Below are 13,606 nucleotides of genomic sequence, written 5' to 3'. Positions count from 1 at the left end.
TATTCATTTTCAACACACGTAACTACTAATTAGTAATTCTCAAGAATTTCGGTGATACTTTTGTGTTAATACAGAGCCACATGATATTGAGGAATTTGAACGTACAAAAAATAATAAAAATTCTACGCCATGATGAGCATTTAGGTGCAAACAGCACTTTTAATGCCAATTGCTTTGTTTCTTACTAATATTCAAGACGTGTGACATGGATTTTTCGCCCACCCTGTACATCAACTAATCGTTGGCTATTAGGATGTAGCCACCAATTAGTTTTCATAAATCCATTCAAGTTTGGGTTTGACGGTTAGAAAAAAGTCACTGCTTGAAATCACAAGCACGAATAGGAACGCCAAGCCCCCATCAGCAGCGTTTCAATTCTCGTCGATTTGAAAAAGCATGCCAATGGTCGTCCCGATAACAGGCCAGTAGTGTCACAATACACAATCGTAATGGCGGTTTTTCCACGTAGAAGATGTAATAGTCCTTAGAGTCTTCCAAGCGGTATATTGTCAAATTTCTATTCCTAGGTCCACATTGAGTTTCTTCAGTTCTGTTTTTTGCCATTTTCTTCAAGATAAATTTCATTTATTTTGCTCAAAATGAATGTAATATGTATATAATATATCAGGATCTTCCAATTGATTTAACGTATCAATTTTTACTGTAAATATAATCAGGTTTTCTTTTCCCCTTCGGTAAATCGATGTGGAAAAAAGAAGAACTTCAAAAAAGATATCGATACCACTGTTTAAATTGAGAGCTTTTCTTTTTTCCGAAATTATCATCATCCTCATCATCACTATTTACGATTATGTGCTGTGCACTAATTACGTAAATCGTAAAATCGTAATAATTGTTCTTTTTTTTGTAATGTGTAAATATTTGTGTTATGTGTGTCTAAGATATATATATCTGAAATATGGCTACGTAATATATGATGTGTTTTAGACATAGATTTGCTCTTCGAAATTTTCGAGTAAATAAAAGTAAAGTGGTTTCTCTTTGCTATTTGTGTTGTTTGTTAATTCAATGTTATTTATTAACTTCCTTCTGGAAATTGTACAGGGTGTCCCGTAAGTGAAATCAACAGTTCGTCGTATAGGTATGGTTCCAATTTAGAAAAATTGTCAAAATTTATTCAGAAATAATTCTGAACCAGTTTCGGTAGTGAAAATAGTGTTACAAAACAAAAAAATTTAAATTTTTATACCCTCCCTCCCTTATCTTCCTCTGACATCCAATTAGGAAGTTGTTGCCACTCTCCTGAGGTGGACAAAAAAATTTCAAAAAAGAGATATTTGGCTTCGAATATCAGAGAAAATGGGAGAAAAAAACAGCGTTTAAACTAACGGACAACGCTCCTTCCGTGTGTTTATGTTGTTTCCCCAACAACTTTCTTCAACATTTTTGAATTTGAATATTGCAGCGAATATTGGAGCCTTCTAATTGGATTTAGAAGACGGGGTGGGGGAGCACCACATAAAAATTTAGATTTTTTATTTTATGTCACACTGTATTTTCGCTTTAGAAACTGGTACAGAATTATTTCTGAATAATTTTGAACATTCTTTTATATTTTAAACCATACCTATACGACGAATGATTAATGAGATGAAGTCCCCATTAGGACTCAGAGGACACCTTGCATAGCATTCCTTCTTGTCTGAAATAGGTTCGTCAACTTGACGCCTTAGGCCAGATCCGGGAGCGGGGGCAGAAAATCGATGGAAAAATCGTTCTGTCCCGTAAAAGACGGGACAGAACAGTCCTGACAAGGGGCCACACGAGAAGAGAATACCGTGAGGAGATGCCATGCACTAAAGAAGATCAAGTAACACTTGTCTCAGACTTTGGTCTGAGCTAGGGCTGGAAACCTAGGCTAAATTATCAGACATCTTTGATGCGAAGTTTGGCGTCACAGCATTATCGCTACAACCAACAGTAAGATGCCTGCGGTTCTAAGGAGCTCTAGCCAATAGCTTTTTCCCGTACCGCTTTCATTTTAGCGATTAGATGTCACTTTCAACTGAATGTCAACAAGAAACCTGTTTTGTTGCTCCAATATGGAGTATGATGTGTTCGCCGGTGCCTTAGTTTGAACCATCCCACAACCATCACAAACGCTCCATGCTTTGCTTTCAACAATAAATGTTGAAAAAAAAAATTGAACATTAATGATTCAAGAAAGTGATTCGTTAAAGCCCATTCACTCAATGAAAAAGTATTCATAAAAGACTTATTAAAGACATTATCAAAGATGTGTTCTAATGTTTAGGGTGTGACTTGAGCATTAGGGGCTTCGAGCAAAGCCGGCACTGGGAATAGTCTCCCATGACTCTAGGCCTCCTTCTCCTAACCAGCTCATGGTCCTCCTAAAGGCTATAGAACAGCGGGTTTTCAACCAGTGGCCCGCCATGGAAAACCAGGAGGGACACGCGAACGTTGCCCACTGTAGAAACACTGTTTTAACCTTTCTTCGACATAACAAGGGGGCGGGAGCGCTAAAATGCATTATTGCTCCGGCTGACCAAGTTTCTAATTGCGCAGCTGCTCACAAAACGAGCGAAATGCGAGCGTCTGGTAACCCTAAATTATGAGTATTGCATTTTGAAGAAATTTGTACAGTAAAACCGCTCATAACGACACCTCCCTCAGATGCGTTACCCCCTCTTTTACGGAGAAATAATATTTCCCCCTTATATAATAAATGTACGGTCACTCCTCTTTTACGGACGAATTGCACCCCGCCGGTGACCGTAAAAGTGAGGTTTTGCTGTATACACTGTACATAGAGTTCACAGGCGCCGACGTGAAGAAAACATTGGGGTGGAGGGGGGGGCTGAAAATTGCTGGTCGTCCCGTATGTACGGGACTCGAACACGGTACGCTGTAGAGAAAGGTGCAGTGCATTTTTTTTTATTCATAAATTATTGGGAGGAGGAGCCTCAGCACCCCTTACAAAATTTAATTGGGGCAGGGAGTTAAAATGGCCTCAGCCCCAAGGTTGCAGCCATGGCCCTCACATCCTGGAGTAGGGCCCTTAGGCTGGAATCTTTTGCGGGCCCTCCTAATAGACTTTGAAGGGCCCCTTTATGATGGATGTATAGCGTGAAAAAACAAAATAATAATAAAATCGTCCCGGGCCCCAGGGCTGGAGCCTTGCCACCCCACCCCCTTGTGGAGGCCATGGTTGCAGCGATTATATATATATGTTAGCGTTCCTATTACTTTTTTTTTATTGACCACTTGTAAAAGTAAAGAAACTAATAATGCCCTGCCATCTATTGACAGAATATGGAACTCAAGTTTCTGGTTTGTTATTCGTAACTAGATGGCAGCTCAAGATAGGAATGGGATCGAAAACGTTTCTAGTTACGATGTTGTAATACAGATGGGGACAAAATACATATCGAATTGAAACTGGCCGTTCAGTAAAGGTCATAGATGAGCCAAGATCGATCAAGTCCTGTATAATTATGGCATGCATTTTCCTACGCGTTTGCCCTCTCGAACTTTTTAATACAGCGAATTCTGGATACAACGATATTCTGCGGACGAAGAAAAAATATCCTTGTAGAAGGATTACCGTTACGTAGAGAGCAGGGGGCGGCGGCTTAAGCGAGGGTTCAGGGGGGGGGGGGTGCGATGAACCCGGGTGGCAGATCGTGAGGGGCGGCAGCCTAGACTTTAATATTAATGACTCCAAAACTTTTAATAATATAGTTAATTTTTGTGTGAAAAAGAAAAATGATAAGAAAGAGAGGATGGAGTCTCTGGCCCTCGGGCTGAAGAGCCCTGTCAGCCCTACCCACTTCTTGTGAAATAAAATCAGGTTTCTCTCGAAATCCCCTAGACTGAAGCCAGGGGAGGATGGATATTATGAAATTTTCGGAACTTATATATTAAACAACAAATTTAAGAAAACTGCGACTAAAAAACGGGTGCTAAATATCGGGACTGTCACCGAAAATACGGGACAAAATGCGGGACATCAACAGCGAGCTCTAGATCCACCCCTGCAGTCAGGGGTGGATGTCAGCCCCCCCCCCCCCCAAGGGTCAATTTATGAGGCTTCGCAACCGGGCGGCAGGTAAGTGTGAGCCGCCCTTGTTCGAGAGATAGAATTATCTGTACGTGTAGGATATAGGGTTACCAGGTTCGGAAAGAGAAAGGTGGACGCCTGCGCGCACACTTAGAAACGTCACTTTCCTTAACTTTTACAATAGATGGTGCCACAGCAATTACAAAAAAAAGAATATTTAAGAACGAGTGTTGCCAATTTACTTATTTTTCAACTATAGAGATATTGTCTTTTTTCGGCCATTTACCGTAACTGGCAAAAATAACCATCTAGTTGTCTTGCTTCTTGGTTTGCAAGTTGTTTTTCAGTGTTTTTCAAGAGATTTTCCTCTATACTAATAGTCTACTATTAAATTACGTGAAAATACGGGGATGTCCCAGTAATGGCTAAAATTACATCTGGTTGTTTAAGCCTGATTTCTGGTTGTTTTTAAAGAATCTAGTTGTGAGATTTTTGACTGCTGGCAACACTGTTGATCCCACTATTTTAATTTTTTTTTTGAATGGAACAGGTAATACTCCCCTCCCTCAAGGGCGTCTTAACTTCACCATAGGCCTCGGGAAAATTGACTTTGGGTGTATTGATAGTGAATTTTTCTAGGCCCCCTCTGGCCGGAAATACCCGTAAACCAATTCGCATACTCACTATCAAAAATTTCACGAGATCTCGTTTTCATGAGCTACTTTACGCACTAGAGGCTCCCGGGCTATGCGTGGGTGGGTGGGGGGGGGGGCATTAGGATGGCATTGTCAACTTTAGTATACAGCTTTAGCTGATGGTAAGCAAACAATGACATTGTCAAAGTGGATGTTGCGGTTTTCTTCTTTCCGGACTGTATTTTTCATATAATCCTTTAGCAATTTGGGTCGGGGGCCCCTTCGTGATGTTCGTTTTTCCCTCTTATCCAGGAAGAAGGAGGAATGTCGCTAAGGTCCCGACTGGGCCTAGGTTAGAATAGCATCGGCCCTGATTTGAGGCAACTTGCGTTCTTGGGTCGTTCTCGAAGGCGGGTGGTAAAAGTGTGTGAACATGTGTGGAAAAAACAACACATACACAAACACTCATGTCAATGAAGAGATGTTTCAAAGAGTTACAAAAAGGAAAGAAAAATAATTCCAGGAACCTGAAAAGAAGAACAAAAGTTCAAATTTTCTAAATTTAGGACAGAGGTCTTCAACCTTTTTCTACTCGTGAGCACTGCCCGTACACATTATCAGAAGAAGAGCAACCTGACGGCAATTTTGACACACTTATGCCTGGAATCAGGATGGTTTTTATAACAGAATGTAATTTTTACAAGGTGCCTTATTTAGACGTTGATCAAGTAGTGCTCGCGAGCACGAAATAGGGCACAAGAATGGAATACTATGGATTCTACGGGAGCACTGTGGTCGGTGCCGTAACTAGGCAGGTGCAACAGGTGCACCCACACAGAGCCCACTTGGAAGGGCGACACAAAATGGACCATTTTGGACCCGAAATTGGGACCAGAAGGGAGCTTAAATGCAAATTCTTGTACAGGGCTCAGGAATGGCTAGTTAGGGCACTGACTGTGGTGATCGCGAGCAAAAGGTTGAAGATGCCTGATGTAAGAGGATGCTTCAAATGTCATCAAAAATAAAGATGTCATCCTAAACGAGGACGTCCAGTACCGCCTTTACGCATGGGCCCACCCGGGCACGGCCTGGGGGGCTTCAGGAAAAGAGGGGCCTCACAAAAATTCAATTTGGTTGAAATTTTCAAGAATTTACCTAGTAGTGCCTCAGGAAAACCACTTGGCCCGGGGGTCCATGATACTTTTAAAACGACCCCTGAGAACGTATGGTAACCCTACTCGTGTGTGATCAAATTTATGCTATTGTCGTTATCTTTTCTACATCGGCGTTGTTAATACCAGTAGAAAATGCGCTTTTATGCATTTATTCGCCGAAAAAAATTCTGATTAGTGTACTCATAAAATCCACTTACGTGTATTGCCCCTGTATAGCAGTTTACTGCATTGTACTTTTGTGTCTCACGCAGAAAGTAGGAGTACCAATAATTCCCTTCAGCTTTCGGTGATCCTTCACTGCAAAATATCGATGTTATTAAAACACCTTCATAAGTCAAAATCACAAAGAAAACCTTATACAAGTGCCAGTAACATAGATAGGGAATTCAGGAAAAACAATAGGTAAATTCAGAAATAAGATGTTAATCGTACACCCTGCATTTTATAGGGCTCTGATTTGCATATTTCCAGTGATATTTTCCCGTGCATTGCCCTCTATCCACAAATATTGTGTTATAAAAGTATTCATTTCAAACCCTGATTAATCAACGGTCACCCCTCTTTTACGGTCGAATTTTTTTTTTTTGTCCTACCGGTGTCCGCAAAGTAGAGGTTTTACTGCATACCAATTCCTACAATTTTTATCGATTATTAAACTATTTACGAATTTATGGGACACCCTGTACTTATGAAACACGTATTTCGTGTCCGGAAAATTCACCGACATAAGTTCGACATGACTGGATGAATGATCGAATGTGCAAAAGTGAACGAGTGAGTGAGTGAATGAGCGAATGAATAAATCTGCGCTCAGATGGCAAAATGTTATGTCATTTTTCAAAATTTTACGATTGCAAATTTTTAAATAATATTATGTCAACATGCAAGGCTGACTGACTGGTGTCGAACTGTTGTCGGTGAATTGTTAGTCGGAGAACTTTCTCAGCGGTGAATTTTTCGTCGTTGAATTTTCCTAGTGGCGAATTGTATTGCGATGAATTATTGTCGGTAAATTTTATTTCTGTCAATTGTTGTCGGTGAATTTTCCTTCGGTAAATTTTTGTCGGTGAATTTTACTTCGGTGAATAATTCACAGAAGGAAAATTCACTACCATCAATTATTATTGGTGGCGAACTTTCCGTAAGCCCTCGTATCTAAGGCTGAAAATAATGTTTGTCACCCCAAACCAAAGCCGTATTGAGCTCTTATTCTTACCATCTTATTTTTCCATTTGCGTTTTTTTTTTATTTTCAAATTTCTTCAAGAGCGAAAATTGTTCGCTGATGCGGATGTTTTTGACAGGATGCATATTAGTGAACAAAAGCCCTAAAGGTGAGGTTTCTTTCCTGCGTCTGAACTAGTCGAATTCTGTGAAAGACGGAATATTTTTGAAACTGCCTTGAAGATAGCTTCAACTTTTAAAGAAAGGGGGAAAAAATTGAAGGATAGAGATATATGTAGAAAGACTCTTGGATTATTAAGTCCCGAATTATTTTTGTTTAACTCGGAATGACTTACGAAACAAAAATTCTTTAGAACTATTCGGAGTTTACCGACCAATATTCTCGGCATTAAACCCACACTTGTCAAATTTGGCTGTCAAACAAAGAAGTTAAAAATTTGCTCTCTCTACAAGAGAAATCTTTGATAAAGTTCTTCATTTTTTTAAATTCTTCATATATATATAACGTTTTCTACAGAATTGATTACCGAGATGGCAACGTGAGAATGCATTACGCCAGTGTTGCGCAAACTGTTCAGTCCGTGGGCAGTCAATGTGGTATTTCTGTCACTCGTGGGCTTTGTATGTGTAGTGTAAACATGTGAGACATGTATTTTACGAGAAAAAAGTCCAGATTTTTCCTTAAATCTGGACTTTCGGATGTTTTTATAAAGTTTCACGTTTTCTCTCTTATTTTCCACAAGCTGTTACCTGCGGCTTCGCTGGCGTGGATTTGGTAATCAGAAAATTACTCGACGATGAGAAAGATGCCCCGTGTAGCGTTTTACCACCTCATGATCACCCCTCCACTAATAGTGGGTAAATTTTCAGATATCCAGTCTTAAAGGCTACAGACATGAAAAAATATAGTGCTGAATAAATTTCATATTTATGGTTTCTACGAACTCAGCTCAGTGATGATTGCTCCATATCACCTTTGAATGCCCCTTCCTCCTGGGAGGTTGAATTTTCATATTCCCCGTCTCAGTACCCACATCTGTACATTATACTGCAAAAATATTGACCAAATTTCATATTTATAGCTTCAGCGGTTTCTGCTCGGCGTGATTTATCCATATGAACACTCCCTCCCCGCCTATTGAACCCCCTTATAATCCCCTTAGGTATCGATTTTCGAGAAAAAAAACCCTCCTTAGTTTATACGTCATGCGGTTTCGGCTAAGCCAACACCCCCTATAGATAGATATCTTATCTATAGGGGGGTGTTGGCTCAGAGTGATTCATCTATGTAACCTTCGAATATCCCCACATGACCCACTTAGGGGTAAATTTTAGGTTTTTAGGGGATTTCGAAAAACCCTTCTTGATTAGTCTTTACGCCATGAAGTAAAACTTCTGACCAAATTTCACATGAACGCTACCTATGAACCCCCACTAATGACCCTCTTAGGGGTCGACTTTCGAGAAAGCCCCTTTTCAATTAATCTTCACGTCATGAAACAAAACTTGTGACCGAATTTGATGAATATTGCTTCCGGCTTGAGGTGATTTCTCTGTTTTACCTTTGCACCCCCTTGGGGTCGAATCTCGAAAAACCCCTTCTCAGTTACATCATGATATAAAACTTCTGACAAAATTTGATAATTATAGCCTCAGCGGTTTGGCTCGGCGATGATGAATCAGTCAGTCTCAGAACATGTTATATGATATATATAGATGAGGCTTACATGAACTTTTGAAACCTAGAATCAAGATTTTTTTTTTTCATGAATTAGTCATAATTATCATAACATAATTTATATCATAATTATTTTTAGTCCTATATAAACATATTCATGTCTCACACATATTTGTATATATATATATATATGCAACTGCCAAAGCCCAAAATTGGACAATTTTCGAATCGGTTAATTTCGTTAAATACTGACCTGGCCAATGCCCAAATTTCGGATATTGGCCGGCCAGTTCGCGAAGTGACCGGTGAACCATGCCCAAAGTCCAATAACAAAAGACATGATTCGGGATCATCCTCAAGTTTTTTTGGTTACCGTGATGCGGTAATCATTTTTTTTCTCGACAATTTGGCAGAAAAACCATAGGTTTACCTAATTGTTTTTATAGTTTTTTTCTTAAATTTCACTTTATGTGTCTCTCTAGTCACATTGAGCTAATGCAATACAGCTGCTATGTATGGACAGGTATCACACGTTGGCGATTAAAAAAAAATGAATTTGGCTCCTTCCGGGTCATCTTACATCAGTACATCGAGCTTTGGAAATGGATCTCCGGCCACTTCGCGAAATTGCCAGCCAAAAGCCTAAGTCCGAATCACTTCTGAAATTCGGACTTCACTCAAAACTTTTGGCCAATACGTGAAGAGTGGCAGGGCCCGTCACGAATTGGCCGCACTTCGGGTTCTGGCAGTAACATGCATACGTTTGATTTTGTGGATATCACAATTTTTCACCCATTCAGTCTTGTGAAAACTCCGTTCATCGCCCACTGTCGATTTTTCAGCAATTTTAGCGATAGTTGGCAACTTCGCTTGCCGTTGGAATTTTTTTGGCTATAATTAGCAACTTAACTTGCAGTAGTAACTTAACTTTTTTAAGGCAGAATACATTATGTTATTTTACTTCATAGAATTTTGTTCAAAAAATTTTTTTTTGTCTCATTCTACTGATTCTGATTCACCGGTTATAAAATCAGCCGCTTAATAAAATCAAAATCGTCACGACAAAACTGATTTTAATAAGTGGCAGATGCCGTCTATGATCCGAGGATGTTGGGATAGGATTGAAAAGATTTTTCGCCGGAATTTACAAATACCATGCTCTTAGATACGCATGCGCATTCATTTTCGTGTCGGGGATAACGGATCCCGAATCAACGGATGAGGCACTCTACTGTGTAATGTAGTGATGGGCAAACTATGGCCCGCGGACCAGATGCGGCCCGTCAAAGGATTCCATCCGAATGTGTTCCGGTACAAAAGTATCAATTCACACAACACAACAAATTCTTAGGCTGACCATATTTCCTTCATAAAAATACGGAACAGAAAATCGGAATCCATAGGTGTACACAAATTACCGCCAAAAAATTGTCAAATGCCATTTAAATTTAGTTTACTTAACAGAAAATCGGGTTACCGTATTTTTATGAAGGAAATATGGTCTCCAAGGAATTTATTGTGTTGTGTGAATTGATATTTTTCTACCGGAACATCTCTCTCTCTCTTCTTTCGCGGGCCGGATGGAACCTCTTGACGTGCCGTAACGTAGTGATGGGCAAACAAGTGAAGTTTGCCCATTACAACGTTACACCGTCATAAAAAAAGTATTGCATTCATATTAAATGAGTCTCTATTTTGGTTGGGAAACAATCGCGGTTCTTTGTTAGTATACAGGAGCCATCTGTTGTGGAAATATATAAATAAATGACTTTGACAAGAGTACATGCACATGTGCCTTCATTCACAAGTTTAGGAATCCGATAACCCTAGGGAAGGCCGAAAAAAATAGTAATTGCAGTGCTGTTTCGATTGAAAAAAATATATATTGTTTCTTTTCTTATAAAGTATAGTGACGCTATCTATTATCAACAGATATAAATGAGTCGTTACTAAGGTAGCCCACGCGTGCGTCATCATTTCGGAGTTTCCTAACCCTGGGTTGTGATGCTCTGTAACATGAATTCTCTCTGTATAAGAGAACCATAGATATCCACGCACGTGCACACTGGGTATAGCCAAAATGACCGCAAAAGTAATATGAAAACCATCAACCTAATTCAAAAAGAAAGCTAAAGCCAAATTACGACGATTGCAGTTGAAAAAGTAACATGTAGTGATTCAGGAACTAAAATAGAGGAATAATAGCACTTAAAAAGAACGTAAGAGAATAACAACACGTGTTGTTTCACTCATTTTCATTTTTTTCCTACAGCTAATGCTCGTTACACACATTTCGGTTTTATCCTGAGCAGCATTTTCTTCTGCACAAACTTTGCGAGCTGTTTAAGAGCTAAAATATTGGCAATATGAAGGAGAAACACTGATTAAATCAAATCTGAAAAGACACACTTGTTAGGGGGCCATTCAAGTATTACGTCAACATCGATGGGGGGAAGGGGGGGTTCGGATTCTGACTTTTGATGACAAGGGGAGGGGGTTTGAATGATGCTTACGTCATCTATTGCCAACGGTTATACTAAGGAGTTCTAGGTTATACCATGCTGAAAAGACCGGTTCTCGTTCGATCACCGAAGTTAAGCAGCATCGGGCGTGGTTAGTACTTGGGAGGGTGATCACCTGGGAACACCGAGTGCTGTTGGCATCACTTACGTCGCTGTGGTGGTCGAGTGGTCATAGTGACGGACTCCCGGTTCAAACCCCACCGTCACCGCAATGGTGGTCGGCTGAAGTTGGTTTTCTGTGGTTCCCAACTTCGAGGCGCGAATGCGGGCCGATCTCCCCTTTAAAAAAAGTCTCGTTCCAGAGAACAACAGGTCCTACAACGTTGCAATTACGTTCACTTCACTCGATATGAGTTGAGAAAAACTCATAGTTTAAAAAACTGATTGCAGATGGCAGCACTACACATAACAAGCATTACACAGAAACAAACTTCATGGAAGGTTCACTATGCATATACACACATTCTAACATGTGCCAATTTGTTAGAAGTTCCGCAGAGGAATATGGGCAAGGAGCATGTCTGGCTTAGTAGTAGCTCCGAAAAATCAAACACAACATTACATACGTACTCAGACTGTTAGGTACACACACAGTTTAACTTCCGGCACAACTCACTATGTAGTAAATCACCCATAGATGGTGATAGACGTGAGTTGTGCTCGGCTTGAAAGAATGAAAGTAGCTTCGTCATGCACACATCAACCAACCTTTATAGAAATATGTAATATTCTTAATAACATCGTTACTAGTAACGCGCAAAACTAGAAAATCATTTCCCTACTTTGTGGGCACCTGGACTACCATGCCACCTATTGATAAGTCCTTGAAAGACCGAATAAACTAAACAGACCTCAACAGACCCCCCTCCCCCCCCCCCCACCTGCCATGTCCTGTTTCACTTGTGTGGGGGGTCGGCTAAACGGTTTTGCCCACTCACTTCGTCACATGCGTTGTACTTGGGTTTGCTCGTACATAATCGAATACATGCTCTTCGAACGGGGAGGGGGGATTGTCTACTTTCGTCCTGCCACCCTATGTACATTCTCGAAGGGCAATCCAAATCAGAGGCGTATGCAGAGGGCTCCAACGATGGAGGGGCACAAAAGTCTAAAGGGGTCGGTCGAATGAATTTCCTTGAAGAGAAATTTCAAGCTCTTAGCCTTTAAACGGGTTGAAATTGATAGAAATTGATTTAGTAACATATCGGTGTTTTCTTCCGATATCTTATTTATTTGTGAAAAGAAATGTTAAAAATCTGCTGACGTAATACTTGAACGGCCCCCTTACGTCAATTTTCTTCTGAGAGTGAACTTTTTATCTATCGTGCATTAATTCCACTATCTTGAACAGTTTATAAAATACTGTAATTTCCCGTAATAAAGTCGTGGCTTTTAACACAACTTTAAAAGAAATTCTTTAGCCCTTGCGGCTAATTGAAAACCGCTTCTACTAATTTTCTTTTCTTCCGACGAACTGAAAAAAAGGGGATTCAAATAATTTTTTTTTTTTTGAAAATTTTCACTCATGAGGTATAATGTCAAAATGTTCAATCAGTATAAAACAAAATAAAGCATAAAATTTAAAAAAAGAACCATAAAATAAAAGAAAACAAAAGTTGAACGTAAAAAAAATAATAATTTTATTTATTTTTTGTTCAATTTTAACAAGTGGAAAATTGCGCGCGGTCTTTTATTATTTTTTTTCCACTAATTCTTCCGGATGCGGCTCATTTAGTGGAAATATATAATCGCAATTTTTTTTTATTAACAACTAATGTTAATACGTAATACCCGGCGCTGCCTGAGATTTCTCCGTATACTGGGAGAATAAGAGAAGTGACAAACCATTGGAAAAGTATAAGAAGCATGTCTGAAACGCCTTGTTTCGGAACCACGGTAACCAAATTCATTTTTGTTGCCCACGAATCATTCTTCCCGAGAGCAGTAGTTTAAATACCCCATCGTTCCAGTCGGATCATATTTCATATAGTATAGAACCGAGCACGCCAGGCTCTGTCGCGATATAAGCTGACTCGTGAGATCGTGGGCGTGCCGGAAAAAAACTCAAGCCGGCCGGGACCAACATCCACACACCCAAACCCCCAATCCCAGGGCACATCACCGCTCGACAAGCCAGGGCAGCACCGCGGGCGCAATCCCCACTCAGCCCCGCCGACGCGGCCCACAATGCCGCAACACGCCCCGCGAAGGGAGACTCCCGACCATCCTGACGAACCTCCACCGCGGACACGAGAGAGAACCCTCCACAGGACGGGGACACCACCCCCACCAAGAAAAATACGGACGCCTCGCAACAAGGGCCCCAACCGACGCGCCACTCCCGACCGCCGACACCCATTCCCGCCCTCC

General features: G+C 40.4%; 1 pseudogene; it reads left to right on the top strand.

The window, feature by feature from the left end:
- Positions 1–11,257: 11,257 nt before the first annotated feature.
- Positions 11,258–11,376, top strand: LOC149071183 (5S ribosomal RNA; annotated as a pseudogene).
- The last annotated feature ends 2,230 nt before the right edge of the window (positions 11,377–13,606 follow it).

The sequence above is a fragment of the Pholcus phalangioides genome, unplaced genomic scaffold, assembly GCF_987345545.1.
Source record: "Pholcus phalangioides strain wild (caught in Gottingen) unplaced genomic scaffold, Ppha-v1.0 ptg000019l_1, whole genome shotgun sequence".
Taxonomy (NCBI): Eukaryota; Metazoa; Arthropoda; class Arachnida; order Araneae; family Pholcidae; genus Pholcus; species Pholcus phalangioides.
The sequence above is the reverse complement of the archived record's forward strand: the minus strand, read 5'-3'. Positions and strand labels throughout refer to the sequence as shown.